This window comes from Hyla sarda, unplaced genomic scaffold, assembly GCF_029499605.1.
Source record: "Hyla sarda isolate aHylSar1 unplaced genomic scaffold, aHylSar1.hap1 scaffold_506, whole genome shotgun sequence".
In the NCBI taxonomy this organism is placed as follows: domain Eukaryota; kingdom Metazoa; phylum Chordata; class Amphibia; order Anura; family Hylidae; genus Hyla; species Hyla sarda.
In genome coordinates, this window is record NW_026610517.1 from 165,562 (window position 1) to 179,215 (window position 13,654).

At 46.2% G+C, this 13,654-nt stretch overlaps 5 non-coding genes and 1 pseudogene across 5 annotated transcripts; all 6 read right to left on the minus strand.

Annotated features, from left to right (window-relative positions):
- Positions 1 to 1,181: 1,181 nt before the first annotated feature.
- LOC130337707 (U2 spliceosomal RNA) lies at positions 1,182 to 1,372 on the minus strand. The gene has a single exon (XR_008878546.1). It is a non-coding gene; the product is annotated as a U2 spliceosomal RNA (small nuclear RNA).
- A 2,088-nt stretch (positions 1,373 to 3,460) lies between these two features.
- Positions 3,461 to 3,651, minus strand: LOC130337708 (U2 spliceosomal RNA). The gene has a single exon (XR_008878547.1). It is a non-coding gene; the product is annotated as a U2 spliceosomal RNA (small nuclear RNA).
- Positions 3,652 to 5,739: 2,088 nt separating this feature from the next.
- Positions 5,740 to 5,930, minus strand: LOC130337709 (U2 spliceosomal RNA). The gene has a single exon (XR_008878548.1). It is a non-coding gene; the product is annotated as a U2 spliceosomal RNA (small nuclear RNA).
- A 2,088-nt stretch (positions 5,931 to 8,018) lies between these two features.
- LOC130337710 (U2 spliceosomal RNA) lies at positions 8,019 to 8,209 on the minus strand. The gene has a single exon (XR_008878550.1). It is a non-coding gene; the product is annotated as a U2 spliceosomal RNA (small nuclear RNA).
- A 2,088-nt stretch (positions 8,210 to 10,297) lies between these two features.
- On the minus strand, positions 10,298 to 10,488 carry LOC130337712 (U2 spliceosomal RNA). The gene has a single exon (XR_008878552.1). It is a non-coding gene; the product is annotated as a U2 spliceosomal RNA (small nuclear RNA).
- A 2,086-nt stretch (positions 10,489 to 12,574) lies between these two features.
- LOC130337753 (U2 spliceosomal RNA) lies at positions 12,575 to 12,747 on the minus strand (annotated as a pseudogene).
- Positions 12,748 to 13,654: the final 907 nt, after the last annotated feature.

Sequence of the window (13,654 nt, forward strand, 5' to 3'; positions counted from 1 at the left end):
ATATATATTTCTCCGCCGAAATCACTTTTAAACCCATTTCCACCTTTTTTTCCCTTCTCTTCCTCTTACTTTTTTTTCACGTTTTTTTACGTTTTTCTCCTTTTCGCCTCTTTTCTGGGCGTATTATTCTTCTTTTTCTTCTTTTTTTTCGTCTAATGCATACCCCATCAGTGCAGCAATGCTTATTCAATACCGCCAGCAGATGGAGACACTGGGGGATAATTTTCTAAGGATTTATACTGATTTTTCCTGTCTGAATTTGTCGCACAGAAAGTTGCAGGCCAAATATGTGTGACATTTCTGCGACTTTAGCTTCTAGAGCATTTTTACAACATTATACATAGGTGCTGAATACATAAAAAGCGACTGTTCAGCGACAGACAAGTCGCATCGGCTGAAAGTAGGCCAGAATGTCAGTCCATGTTGGAGCAGGTTTAGATACAGTCTAAAGTATAGATCTCAAAGTCTGTGCACAGAATTTAGCAAGGGCCTCGCACCTTCTGATGCATCAGGTAGGTGCACAATAGCATAGCCTAACCCTCTGTACTTTGGTCTATATTGATGCGGGACATAGACAGCCAGCTGATGACCAATCCATTAGTGCAATGGATGGCTGGAAGCATTTGTCTTTGCCTTTGCAATACCACAGAAGCAATGCATGGTCAATGTACAGCAATGACACACCTGTGTGAACAGCCAGGAGACCCCCCCCATGTTATGTTACATAGTTACATAGTTAGTACGGTCGAAAAAAGACATATGTCCATCAAGTTCAACCAGGGAATTAAGGGGTAGGGGTGTGGCGCGATATTGGGGAAGGGATGAGATTTTATATTTCTTCATAAGCATTAATCTTATTTTGTCAATTAGGAACATTCAGCACCCACCCGCTATCAAGGCAGCTGCCTATCATGTCATGCCCTACCTGCACAGGTGTGCTGGCTACTCAAATGATCCAATTAAGGAGGCCATTTAGTCAGCAGCAGCAGAAGTCCTGTGCCTGGACGCTCCAACAGCGGCCAGACACAAGCAGAAGCAGAAGCAGCAGAAGCAGCAGCAGCAGCACCACCTTTTGTTTTTTGGCTGCAGCAGCAGCAGCAAGGCCCACAGGGCTGGCTAGCTGGCTAGCCAGCAAGCAGGTAGCAATGAAAGTAGGAATCTTTCTTTTTAACCCTGTAAGGGGGTGGTGCACTGTACCCGAAGATACTGCCATATCGGGTCAATGCATAGGGCGACGGAAGCAAGCTTCGAAATCGGCCCCCGTTCTCAAAAATCCATTTAATATATGGTCCCCAGATAGGGGACGTATCAGATATTAAACTGATAAGAACAGATACTACACTTGATCTTAGCCAAAAGGCCGAGAAGCGATAACCGTGAAAGGGGCGGGCCCAACAAGGTCCCCTTCATGGGCACTATCACTGCTTGCTGTCAGGGAGGCTGCCAGACAATTTTCCATGCACACTCTGGGCTGGGGGGCAGTCAACCACCAGTACACACAGCAGAACCTAAACCCATACCATTATTGCTAAGCAGCAAGACAGGGGCCCATTGCACTCCCACGGGGCCTTTTTAAATGCAATCCATAACCCGGATTTGCCAGGAACCCTTCTTACTCCTCCTACTTGCATGTGACACTGGGCTTAGGATCTGCATAGGAAACACACACACAAGCACACACCTACCTTTGTTGCCTGCAGATGCCTCCTTGGCTGTCCCCAAACGGTATCAAACCAACACCCACGGGAAGCTGTAAGCATAGAGGACATGCCTGCACCCCATTGGACTTACCTGTGTGGGTTAAATCCGGGTTATTTGACAACCTATGGCGGTGATGGTTCTGCTCAGGCAGAGCAGTGCTGATGCTCCTCATAAAGCTGTCGCTGCTGTGAAGGTTCTAGGTGACATCACAAATCCCTATGGTTACATACACAACAAAGCTGGGTTGTTGTTGTTTACACTCTGCAAGGCCTGTGGAAGTGAGTGACATCATAGCACTGTAGTTCTGAGGGTTCTAGATGGATGCAACAATCTCCTGTTGCTTCTATGAAGGCCATAATAGACGACATCACCAAACAGCTCCATAGTCACATACACAGCAAAGGAGAGATGTTGTTTACACCTAGTGATGTCAGTGGTATTGAGTGACATCACAGCACAGTGCTAAGGCTCCTGGGCCTGGACACAGCAGCGGCTGCAATATCTCAACGGAGAATACGTTTATATATATGTGTGTGTGTGCGCGTATATATATATATATATATATATATATATATATATATATATATATTTCTCCGCCGAAATCACTTTTAAACCCATTTCCACCTTTTTTTCCCTTCTCTTCCTCTTACTTTTTTTTCACGTTTTTTTACGTTTTTCTCCTTTTCGCCTCTTTTCTGGGCGTATTATTCTTCTTTTTCTTCTTTTTTTTCGTCTAATGCATACCCCATCAGTGCAGCAATGCTTATTCAATACCGCCAGCAGATGGAGACACTGGGGGATAATTTTCTAAGGATTTATACTGATTTTTCCTGTCTGAATTTGTCGCACAGAAAGTTGCAGGCCAAATATGTGTGACATTTCTGCGACTTTAGCTTCTAGAGCATTTTTACAACATTATACATAGGTGCTGAATACATAAAAAGCGACTGTTCAGCGACAGACAAGTCGCATCGGCTGAAAGTAGGCCAGAATGTCAGTCCATGTTGGAGCAGGTTTAGATACAGTCTAAAGTATAGATCTCAAAGTCTGTGCACAGAATTTAGCAAGGGCCTCGCACCTTCTGATGCATCAGGTAGGTGCACAATAGCATAGCCTAACCCTCTGTACTTTGGTCTATATTGATGCGGGACATAGACAGCCAGCTGATGACCAATCCATTAGTGCAATGGATGGCTGGAAGCATTTGTCTTTGCCTTTGCAATACCACAGAAGCAATGCATGGTCAATGTACAGCAATGACACACCTGTGTGAACAGCCAGGAGACCCCCCCCATGTTATGTTACATAGTTACATAGTTAGTACGGTCGAAAAAAGACATATGTCCATCAAGTTCAACCAGGGAATTAAGGGGTAGGGGTGTGGCGCGATATTGGGGAAGGGATGAGATTTTATATTTCTTCATAAGCATTAATCTTATTTTGTCAATTAGGAACATTCAGCACCCACCCGCTATCAAGGCAGCTGCCTATCATGTCATGCCCTACCTGCACAGGTGTGCTGGCTACTCAAATGATCCAATTAAGGAGGCCATTTAGTCAGCAGCAGCAGAAGTCCTGTGCCTGGACGCTCCAACAGCGGCCAGACACAAGCAGAAGCAGAAGCAGCAGAAGCAGCAGCAGCACCACCTTTTGTTTTTTGGCTGCAGCAGCAGCAGCAAGGCCCACAGGGCTGGCTAGCTGGCTAGCCAGCAAGCAGGTAGCAATGAAAGTAGGAATCTTTCTTTTTAACCCTGTAAGGGGGTGGTGCACTGTACCCGAAGATACTGCCATATCGGGTCAATGCATAGGGCGACGGAAGCAAGCTTCGAAATCGGCCCCCGTTCTCAAAAATCCATTTAATATATGGTCCCCAGATAGGGGACGTATCAGATATTAAACTGATAAGAACAGATACTACACTTGATCTTAGCCAAAAGGCCGAGAAGCGATAACCGTGAAAGGGGCGGGCCCAACAAGGTCCCCTTCATGGGCACTATCACTGCTTGCTGTCAGGGAGGCTGCCAGACAATTTTCCATGCACACTCTGGGCTGGGGGGCAGTCAACCACCAGTACACACAGCAGAACCTAAACCCATACCATTATTGCTAAGCAGCAAGACAGGGGCCCATTGCACTCCCACGGGGCCTTTTTAAATGCAATCCATAACCCGGATTTGCCAGGAACCCTTCTTACTCCTCCTACTTGCATGTGACACTGGGCTTAGGATCTGCATAGGAAACACACACACAAGCACACACCTACCTTTGTTGCCTGCAGATGCCTCCTTGGCTGTCCCCAAACGGTATCAAACCAACACCCACGGGAAGCTGTAAGCATAGAGGACATGCCTGCACCCCATTGGACTTACCTGTGTGGGTTAAATCCGGGTTATTTGACAACCTATGGCGGTGATGGTTCTGCTCAGGCAGAGCAGTGCTGATGCTCCTCATAAAGCTGTCGCTGCTGTGAAGGTTCTAGGTGACATCACAAATCCCTATGGTTACATACACAACAAAGCTGGGTTGTTGTTGTTTACACTCTGCAAGGCCTGTGGAAGTGAGTGACATCATAGCACTGTAGTTCTGAGGGTTCTAGATGGATGCAACAATCTCCTGTTGCTTCTATGAAGGCCATAATAGACGACATCACCAAACAGCTCCATAGTCACATACACAGCAAAGGAGAGATGTTGTTTACACCTAGTGATGTCAGTGGTATTGAGTGACATCACAGCACAGTGCTAAGGCTCCTGGGCCTGGACACAGCAGCGGCTGCAATATCTCAACGGAGAATACGTTTATATATATGTGTGTGTGTGCGCGTATATATATATATATATATATATATATATATATATATATATATATTTCTCCGCCGAAATCACTTTTAAACCCATTTCCACCTTTTTTTCCCTTCTCTTCCTCTTACTTTTTTTTCACGTTTTTTTACGTTTTTCTCCTTTTCGCCTCTTTTCTGGGCGTATTATTCTTCTTTTTCTTCTTTTTTTTCGTCTAATGCATACCCCATCAGTGCAGCAATGCTTATTCAATACCGCCAGCAGATGGAGACACTGGGGGATAATTTTCTAAGGATTTATACTGATTTTTCCTGTCTGAATTTGTCGCACAGAAAGTTGCAGGCCAAATATGTGTGACATTTCTGCGACTTTAGCTTCTAGAGCATTTTTACAACATTATACATAGGTGCTGAATACATAAAAAGCGACTGTTCAGCGACAGACAAGTCGCATCGGCTGAAAGTAGGCCAGAATGTCAGTCCATGTTGGAGCAGGTTTAGATACAGTCTAAAGTATAGATCTCAAAGTCTGTGCACAGAATTTAGCAAGGGCCTCGCACCTTCTGATGCATCAGGTAGGTGCACAATAGCATAGCCTAACCCTCTGTACTTTGGTCTATATTGATGCGGGACATAGACAGCCAGCTGATGACCAATCCATTAGTGCAATGGATGGCTGGAAGCATTTGTCTTTGCCTTTGCAATACCACAGAAGCAATGCATGGTCAATGTACAGCAATGACACACCTGTGTGAACAGCCAGGAGACCCCCCCCATGTTATGTTACATAGTTACATAGTTAGTACGGTCGAAAAAAGACATATGTCCATCAAGTTCAACCAGGGAATTAAGGGGTAGGGGTGTGGCGCGATATTGGGGAAGGGATGAGATTTTATATTTCTTCATAAGCATTAATCTTATTTTGTCAATTAGGAACATTCAGCACCCACCCGCTATCAAGGCAGCTGCCTATCATGTCATGCCCTACCTGCACAGGTGTGCTGGCTACTCAAATGATCCAATTAAGGAGGCCATTTAGTCAGCAGCAGCAGAAGTCCTGTGCCTGGACGCTCCAACAGCGGCCAGACACAAGCAGAAGCAGAAGCAGCAGAAGCAGCAGCAGCACCACCTTTTGTTTTTTGGCTGCAGCAGCAGCAGCAAGGCCCACAGGGCTGGCTAGCTGGCTAGCCAGCAAGCAGGTAGCAATGAAAGTAGGAATCTTTCTTTTTAACCCTGTAAGGGGGTGGTGCACTGTACCCGAAGATACTGCCATATCGGGTCAATGCATAGGGCGACGGAAGCAAGCTTCGAAATCGGCCCCCGTTCTCAAAAATCCATTTAATATATGGTCCCCAGATAGGGGACGTATCAGATATTAAACTGATAAGAACAGATACTACACTTGATCTTAGCCAAAAGGCCGAGAAGCGATAACCGTGAAAGGGGCGGGCCCAACAAGGTCCCCTTCATGGGCACTATCACTGCTTGCTGTCAGGGAGGCTGCCAGACAATTTTCCATGCACACTCTGGGCTGGGGGGCAGTCAACCACCAGTACACACAGCAGAACCTAAACCCATACCATTATTGCTAAGCAGCAAGACAGGGGCCCATTGCACTCCCACGGGGCCTTTTTAAATGCAATCCATAACCCGGATTTGCCAGGAACCCTTCTTACTCCTCCTACTTGCATGTGACACTGGGCTTAGGATCTGCATAGGAAACACACACACAAGCACACACCTACCTTTGTTGCCTGCAGATGCCTCCTTGGCTGTCCCCAAACGGTATCAAACCAACACCCACGGGAAGCTGTAAGCATAGAGGACATGCCTGCACCCCATTGGACTTACCTGTGTGGGTTAAATCCGGGTTATTTGACAACCTATGGCGGTGATGGTTCTGCTCAGGCAGAGCAGTGCTGATGCTCCTCATAAAGCTGTCGCTGCTGTGAAGGTTCTAGGTGACATCACAAATCCCTATGGTTACATACACAAACAACAAAGCTGGGTTGTTGTTGTTTACACTCTGCAAGGCCTGTGGAAGTGAGTGACATCATAGCACTGTAGTTCTGAGGGTTCTAGATGGATGCAACAATCTCCTGTTGCTTCTATGAAGGCCATAATAGACGACATCACCAAACAGCTCCATAGTCACATACACAGCAAAGGAGAGATGTTGTTTACACCTAGTGATGTCAGTGGTATTGAGTGACATCACAGCACAGTGCTAAGGCTCCTGGGCCTGGACACAGCAGCGGCTGCAATATCTCAACGGAGAATACGTTTATATATATGTGTGTGTGTGCGCGTATATATATATATATATATATATATATATATATATATATATTTCTCCGCCGAAATCACTTTTAAACCCATTTCCACCTTTTTTTCCCTTCTCTTCCTCTTACTTTTTTTTCACGTTTTTTTACGTTTTTCTCCTTTTCGCCTCTTTTCTGGGCGTATTATTCTTCTTTTTCTTCTTTTTTTTCGTCTAATGCATACCCCATCAGTGCAGCAATGCTTATTCAATACCGCCAGCAGATGGAGACACTGGGGGATAATTTTCTAAGGATTTATACTGATTTTTCCTGTCTGAATTTGTCGCACAGAAAGTTGCAGGCCAAATATGTGTGACATTTCTGCGACTTTAGCTTCTAGAGCATTTTTACAACATTATACATAGGTGCTGAATACATAAAAAGCGACTGTTCAGCCACAGACAAGTCGCATCGGCTGAAAGTAGGCCAGAATGTCAGTCCATGTTGGAGCAGGTTTAGATACAGTCTAAAGTATAGATCTCAAAGTCTGTGCACAGAATTTAGCAAGGGCCTCGCACCTTCTGATGCATCAGGTAGGTGCACAATAGCATAGCCTAACCCTCTGTACTTTGGTCTATATTGATGCGGGACATAGACAGCCAGCTGATGACCAATCCATTAGTGCAATGGATGGCTGGAAGCATTTGTCTTTGCCTTTGCAATACCACAGAAGCAATGCATGGTCAATGTACAGCAATGACACACCTGTGTGAACAGCCAGGAGACCCCCCCCATGTTATGTTACATAGTTACATAGTTAGTACGGTCGAAAAAAGACATATGTCCATCAAGTTCAACCAGGGAATTAAGGGGTAGGGGTGTGGCGCGATATTGGGGAAGGGATGAGATTTTATATTTCTTCATAAGCATTAATCTTATTTTGTCAATTAGGAACATTCAGCACCCACCCGCTATCAAGGCAGCTGCCTATCATGTCATGCCCTACCTGCACAGGTGTGCTGGCTACTCAAATGATCCAATTAAGGAGGCCATTTAGTCAGCAGCAGCAGAAGTCCTGTGCCTGGACGCTCCAACAGCGGCCAGACACAAGCAGAAGCAGAAGCAGCAGAAGCAGCAGCAGCACCACCTTTTGTTTTTTGGCTGCAGCAGCAGCAGCAAGGCCCACAGGGCTGGCTAGCTGGCTAGCCAGCAAGCAGGTAGCAATGAAAGTAGGAATCTTTCTTTTTAACCCTGTAAGGGGGTGGTGCACTGTACCCGAAGATACTGCCATATCGGGTCAATGCATAGGGCGACGGAAGCAAGCTTCGAAATCGGCCCCCGTTCTCAAAAATCCATTTAATATATGGTCCCCAGATAGGGGACGTATCAGATATTAAACTGATAAGAACAGATACTACACTTGATCTTAGCCAAAAGGCCGAGAAGCGATAACCGTGAAAGGGGCGGGCCCAACAAGGTCCCCTTCATGGGCACTATCACTGCTTGCTGTCAGGGAGGCTGCCAGACAATTTTCCATGCACACTCTGGGCTGGGGGGCAGTCAACCACCAGTACACACAGCAGAACCTAAACCCATACCATTATTGCTAAGCAGCAAGACAGGGGCCCATTGCACTCCCACGGGGCCTTTTTAAATGCAATCCATAACCCGGATTTGCCAGGAACCCTTCTTACTCCTCCTACTTGCATGTGACACTGGGCTTAGGATCTGCATAGGAAACACACACACAAGCACACACCTACCTTTGTTGCCTGCAGATGCCTCCTTGGCTGTCCCCAAACGGTATCAAACCAACACCCACGGGAAGCTGTAAGCATAGAGGACATGCCTGCACCCCATTGGACTTACCTGTGTGGGTTAAATCCGGGTTATTTGACAACCTATGGCGGTGATGGTTCTGCTCAGGCAGAGCAGTGCTGATGCTCCTCATAAAGCTGTCGCTGCTGTGAAGGTTCTAGGTGACATCACAAATCCCTATGGTTACATACACAACAAAGCTGGGTTGTTGTTGTTTACACTCTGCAAGGCCTGTGGAAGTGAGTGACATCATAGCACTGTAGTTCTGAGGGTTCTAGATGGATGCAACAATCTCCTGTTGCTTCTATGAAGGCCATAATAGACGACATCACCAAACAGCTCCATAGTCACATACACAGCAAAGGAGAGATGTTGTTTACACCTAGTGATGTCAGTGGTATTGAGTGACATCACAGCACAGTGCTAAGGCTCCTGGGCCTGGACACAGCAGCGGCTGCAATATCTCAACGGAGAATACGTTTATATATATGTGTGTGTGTGCGCGTATATATATATATATATATATATATATATATATATATATATATATTTCTCCGCCGAAATCACTTTTAAACCCATTTCCACCTTTTTTTCCCTTCTCTTCCTCTTACTTTTTTTTCACGTTTTTTTACGTTTTTCTCCTTTTCGCCTCTTTTCTGGGCGTATTATTCTTCTTTTTCTTCTTTTTTTTCGTCTAATGCATACCCCATCAGTGCAGCAATGCTTATTCAATACCGCCAGCAGATGGAGACACTGGGGGATAATTTTCTAAGGATTTATACTGATTTTTCCTGTCTGAATTTGTCGCACAGAAAGTTGCAGGCCAAATATGTGTGACATTTCTGCGACTTTAGCTTCTAGAGCATTTTTACAACATTATACATAGGTGCTGAATACATAAAAAGCGACTGTTCAGCCACAGACAAGTCGCATCGGCTGAAAGTAGGCCAGAATGTCAGTCCATGTTGGAGCAGGTTTAGATACAGTCTAAAGTATAGATCTCAAAGTCTGTGCACAGAATTTAGCAAGGGCCTCGCACCTTCTGATGCATCAGGTAGGTGCACAATAGCATAGCCTAACCCTCTGTACTTTGGTCTATATTGATGCGGGACATAGACAGCCAGCTGATGACCAATCCATTAGTGCAATGGATGGCTGGAAGCATTTGTCTTTGCCTTTGCAATACCACAGAAGCAATGCATGGTCAATGTACAGCAATGACACACCTGTGTGAACAGCCAGGAGACCCCCCCCATGTTATGTTACATAGTTACATAGTTAGTACGGTCGAAAAAAGACATATGTCCATCAAGTTCAACCAGGGAATTAAGGGGTAGGGGTGTGGCGCGATATTGGGGAAGGGATGAGATTTTATATTTCTTCATAAGCATTAATCTTATTTTGTCAATTAGGAACATTCAGCACCCACCCGCTATCAAGGCAGCTGCCTATCATGTCATGCCCTACCTGCACAGGTGTGCTGGCTACTCAAATGATCCAATTAAGGAGGCCATTTAGTCAGCAGCAGCAGAAGTCCTGTGCCTGGACGCTCCAACAGCGGCCAGACACAAGCAGAAGCAGAAGCAGCAGAAGCAGCAGCAGCACCACCTTTTGTTTTTTGGCTGCAGCAGCAGCAGCAAGGCCCACAGGGCTGGCTAGCTGGCTAGCCAGCAAGCAGGTAGCAATGAAAGTAGGAATCTTTCTTTTTAACCCTGTAAGGGGGTGGTGCACTGTACCCGAAGATACTGCCATATCGGGTCAATGCATAGGGCGACGGAAGCAAGCTTCGAAATCGGCCCCCGTTCTCAAAAATCCATTTAATATATGGTCCCCAGATAGGGGACGTATCAGATATTAAACTGATAAGAACAGATACTACACTTGATCTTAGCCAAAAGGCCGAGAAGCGATAACCGTGAAAGGGGCGGGCCCAACAAGGTCCCCTTCATGGGCACTATCACTGCTTGCTGTCAGGGAGGCTGCCAGACAATTTTCCATGCACACTCTGGGCTGGGGGGCAGTCAACCACCAGTACACACAGCAGAACCTAAACCCATACCATTATTGCTAAGCAGCAAGACAGGGGCCCATTGCACTCCCACGGGGCCTTTTTAAATGCAATCCATAACCCGGATTTGCCAGGAACCCTTCTTACTCCTCCTACTTGCATGTGACACTGGGCTTAGGATCTGCATAGGAAACACACACACAAGCACACACCTACCTTTGTTGCCTGCAGATGCCTCCTTGGCTGTCCCCAAACGGTATCAAACCAACACCCACGGGAAGCTGTAAGCATAGAGGACATGCCTGCACCCCATTGGACTTACCTGTGTGGGTTAAATCCGGGTTATTTGACAACCTATGGCGGTGATGGTTCTGCTCAGGCAGAGCAGTGCTGATGCTCCTCATAAAGCTGTCGCTGCTGTGAAGGTTCTAGGTGACATCACAAATCCCTATGGTTACATACACAACAAAGCTGGGTTGTTGTTGTTTACACTCTGCAAGGCCTGTGGAAGTGAGTGACATCATAGCACTGTAGTTCTGAGGGTTCTAGATGGATGCAACAATCTCCTGTTGCTTCTATGAAGGCCATAATAGACGACATCACCAAACAGCTCCATAGTCACATACACAGCAAAGGAGAGATGTTGTTTACACCTAGTGATGTCAGTGGTATTGAGTGACATCACAGCACAGTGCTAAGGCTCCTGGGCCTGGACACAGCAGCGGCTGCAATATCTCAACGGAGAATACGTTTATATATATGTGTGTGTGTGCGCGTATATATATATATATATATATATATATATATATATATATATATTTCTCCGCCGAAATCACTTTTAAACCCATTTCCACCTTTTTTTCCCTTCTCTTCCTCTTACTTTTTTTTCACGTTTTTTTACGTTTTTCTCCTTTTCGCCTCTTTTCTGGGCGTATTATTCTTCTTTTTCTTCTTTTTTTTCGTCTAATGCATACCCCATCAGTGCAGCAATGCTTATTCAATACCGCCAGCAGATGGAGACACTGGGGGATAATTTTCTAAGGATTTATACTGATTTTTCCTGTCTGAATTTGTCGCACAGAAAGTTGCAGGCCAAATATGTGTGACATTTCTGCGACTTTAGCTTCTAGAGCATTTTTACAACATTATACATAGGTGCTGAATACATAAAAAGCGACTGTTCAGCGACAGACAAGTCGCATCGGCTGAAAGTAGGCCAGAATGTCAGTCCATGTTGGAGCAGGTTTAGATACAGTCTAAAGTATAGATCTCAAAGTCTGTGCACAGAATTTAGCAAGGGCCTCGCACCTTCTGATGCATCAGGTAGGTGCACAATAGCATAGCCTAACCCTCTGTACTTTGGTCTATATTGATGCGGGACATAGACAGCCAGCTGATGACCAATCCATTAGTGCAATGGATGGCTGGAAGCATTTGTCTTTGCCTTTGCAATACCACAGAAGCAATGCATGGTCAATGTACAGCAATGACACACCTGTGTGAACAGCCAGGAGACCCCCCCCATGTTATGTTACATAGTTACATAGTTAGTACGGTCGAAAAAAGACATATGTCCATCAAGTTCAACCAGGGAATTAAGGGGTAGGGGTGTGGCGCGATATTGGGGAAGGGATGAGATTTTATATTTCTTCATAAGCATTAATCTTATTTTGTCAATTAGGAACATTCAGCACCCACCCGCTATCAAGGCAGCTGCCTATCATGTCATGCCCTACCTGCACAGGTGTGCTGGCTACTCAAATGATCCAATTAAGGAGGCCATTTAGTCAGCAGCAGCAGAAGTCCTGTGCCTGGACGCTCCAACAGCGGCCAGACACAAGCAGAAGCAGAAGCAGCAGAAGCAGCAGCAGCACCACCTTTTGTTTTTTGGCTGCAGCAGCAGCAGCAAGGCCCACAGGGCTGGCTAGCTGGCTAGCCAGCAAGCAGGTAGCAATGAAAGTAGGAATCTTTCTTTTTAACCCTGTAAGGGGGTGGTGCACTGTACCCGAAGATACTGCCATATCGGGTCAATGCATAGGGTGACGGAAGCAAGCTTCGAAATCGGCCCCCGTTCTCAAAAATCCATTTAATATATGGTCCCCAGATAGGGGACGTATCAGATATTAAACTGATAAGAACAGATTTTTTTGATTGAAAGAGCTTTATTTTCCGTTCAGTCATTACAAGTCGTACAATAAATTACAGTCACACAAAGCATGATAGTACAATACACAGCAAAGGTTCCCTAAGCTATACATCGCACACCATGCTACTCTAACATTCATTCAGCTCAATCCTGCAATATAAAGGCACAAGAGATCAAACAAAAACCAAATAATACAATCTGTGATCGGGGTAGGGGTGTGGGCGACTATGTGGGGGTAGGGAGGGGGCGGATCACAGGGCCAAACTGTTGGGCTGTATCTTCAGGGAGACATGGGAGAAGGAGAGGGGTCTTCACTCCTCTTCTTCCTCATCAACGGCCGAGCTGTCCAAGATGGAATAGTCTCTAAGCAGGTTCTTGATGAACCTGCGGCAGTCCCGGACGGACATGTTTTCCCTGTTGATCACGAGGCGGTTCCTGGCAAGCCACACTGCGTCCTTAAAACAGTTCATAAGGCGCCAGGCCTCCTGGATGGCCTCCACGTCGTGGGTCCCAGGGAACAGGCCGTAAAGCACCGAATGGTACGATAGGCAGCTCCTGGGCACTGAGTCTCTGAGTTCCTGTTCTAGGGCGTCCAACAGACCCTGTGCAAAGGGGCACTGCCAAAACACGTGGAAAGATGTTTCCTCCACGTAGGGGCAACGGGGGCAGTACCGGGTCTTGCACAGGTTGCGGGCATGCATGAATGACCTGAGAGAGAGACCTCCCATGACGGCCATCCACGACAAGTCCTTGTGTCCATTGGTAAGCCGCTTTGAGGCCACATTGTTCCAAACTGTCTCTGCAGTGGCTGCGGGGAGTCCCGGAACCAGCTCGGTCGAGTCCTTAGCTCGGATGAGCTTGTGGATTGTCTTTGGCTTCCATAGGTCTGGTTTCAGTCCTTCCAGCTGGTGCTCCCTCACAAA